The following is a 2,459-nucleotide window of genomic DNA, read 5'->3' as shown; positions in this document are numbered from 1 at the left end:
GGATTCAAGTGATGTAGGTAGAGATGAAATTTGTGAGATTAGAAGTTGTTTTTCAGAAGTGAGTGTTGGAAGCTCCCCCTGAATGGATGAGGGAGCTTCAAAAGATGTGCCCTCACTGTGTATGCCATCCTTATTTCTCCTACCATACACTTGGATTTGATCAAGTGCAGGCTGTGCAGACTCTATACATGATGTATTGGGGTGAATGCTCTTTTCAATAGACACACCCTGTTGAGAGGATGTATCTAGAGTCTGTTTGATCCCCATATTTACAACTGCATCCTTTTGGGATGACATAAAGGTGGTTTGAGTGGTCGGCTCAGATTTCTTACTCTTCTTTGATCTTTTGACCAAGGGTGATTCAGCTTCTATTTGATCCTCACCACTCTCATTCATAATTGTTAAAGTTACCTCCTTCCTCTTCTTTTTACTCACCTCATCATTTGGAGAAGATGAGGTGGTTGGTTTCTTAGCTACTAAAGATATTGAAGAAATGGTTTCATCTTGGGAAGGTCCCTGTGGGTGTTCCTGTGATTGTACTTCCACAGGTTCAGAGACCATAGTTGTGTTAGGATGTGCATTAGATCTCATGTCTGGCATTGGGTAAGGGTAAGTCTTAAATCTCTCCATCATATATGGAGTGATTTTCAGACTCACATTTACCTTATTCTTTGTAGTAAGTGAACCAAATATTATTTTGGACACTTGCTTACAGTTGCCAATTTTAGTGCTATCTATACCATTTAACAAGTGTATATCTGTTACTTTATGATTTAAAGTATACATATTGAATCTAGGAAATAATATTTCCTTACCTCTAGCAGATAGGGGCATGGTCAACCTGGTTGCAAGTTCTTCCAGGATCAATAGACCAACATTCAAGTATCTGTTGTGGGCTATTGAGTACACCAGCTTCTGAACCATACTTGAAATGTTGTCATACCCTATCTTCCTACATGTGAAGGCCCTCACCACAGAATCAAACAAAAAGGACCATTCCTTCCTTAAGTTAGTCCTATTCAAGCTTGACAAGTTGATTATTCCACCATAGTTGATAAGTTCATAAACTCAGTCAGTTCATCAGGAGTTGGCACCTCCACCAAGTTTACAGTTGGCAGCCCCAAAGCTCTATTCACATCTTGCTCATTGAACTCTATTTGTTGCCCTCCAATTGTGCAAGTTACCACATATCAGTCCTTACTACTGCAGTTGTCCGGAACTCATGCAGAACATCCAGATACAAAACTGGGTTAGTAGTCAAAGCTCCTACAAGGTAAGATTCAGATAAAAGTTTCACAAAACCCTTGAAACTATCAGGAGCTGGGTTAGCATCAGTAAAAGCTAGGTAATTAGTTCCTTTCTCTGGAATAGTAGCTCTAACAATATTGAGTGCCATTGTTGATTAGTGATAGTGAATGGGTAAGAAAAATTAGTGAGAAAGGAGTAAAAATGAGAGAGAAATCGGTTTTGGATTGAAAAGCTAGGTCACTTGAGTTCTCGGAAAATGTAAGTAAGTATATGTATCGAGAAGTCTAGGTATTTATAGTAAAAGCTAATGACTTGTCGAGAAGTCAAAAATAGACGTTTGGAATTAGTCTATCGAGAAGTCATTTTAAGAAAAGAAAGACATATCGATAAGTCATTTTATTTATTCTTATAGAGAACTAAAAAAAAACAAGCTTATCGAGATGTCAAATAAATACCCAGTTTGTCCAAAATGGACTGAATTTGATTTCAATTTTTATTTGAATAAATTTAAAATAAAATCACAATAATTTTGCCAAAAGTATTTTACCAAAATAATTTATCAGATTAAATTATTTCAGTTTTGAGTTATTGATAAGTCTAAAAATAATTGTTGTAGAGAACTCTATAAGTTAACACCTGTAGAGAACTCTACAATGACTTATCGATAAGTCATAATAAAGCTTATCGAGGAGTCACTCGAGAAGTTAGTAAATTGACTTATTGAGAACTCATTCGAGAAGTCTTAAAATGACTTGTCGATAAGTCAATTAGACTTATCGAGAACTCAGTTCTCTATATACTTTTGAACAGTTAAGTATGCCTTGTGTTAATTTTACATATTAAAGATGAAATTAGCATTTTAGAAGTTTACTTAGAATATGAAAAATTCCAAGTTAAATTTGTGTTTTTGAAAAATAAATATGCAGAGATCTCTGATATATTTATAATTCATATTTTAGTTAATTTCTAATTAAATCAAATTAATTTTGATTTACTAGAAATTAATCTGCTACAACACATTAGCTGAGTTCTTGCCTTATGATGAAGAATTAATCATTCCAATGTCACCAACAAGTCTAGTGAAAGTTGCTTCATCCAAAGGTTTAGTAAAAATGTCAGCTAATTGTTTTTCTGTTGGAACGAAAATGAGCTCAATGGTACCATTTGTAGCATGTTCTCTAATAAAATGGTACCTTACATCAATGTGCTTT

This window comes from Apium graveolens, chromosome 5, assembly GCF_009905375.1.
Source record: "Apium graveolens cultivar Ventura chromosome 5, ASM990537v1, whole genome shotgun sequence".
Taxonomy (NCBI): domain Eukaryota; kingdom Viridiplantae; phylum Streptophyta; class Magnoliopsida; order Apiales; family Apiaceae; genus Apium; species Apium graveolens.
Note: the sequence above shows the minus strand (reverse complement) of the source record.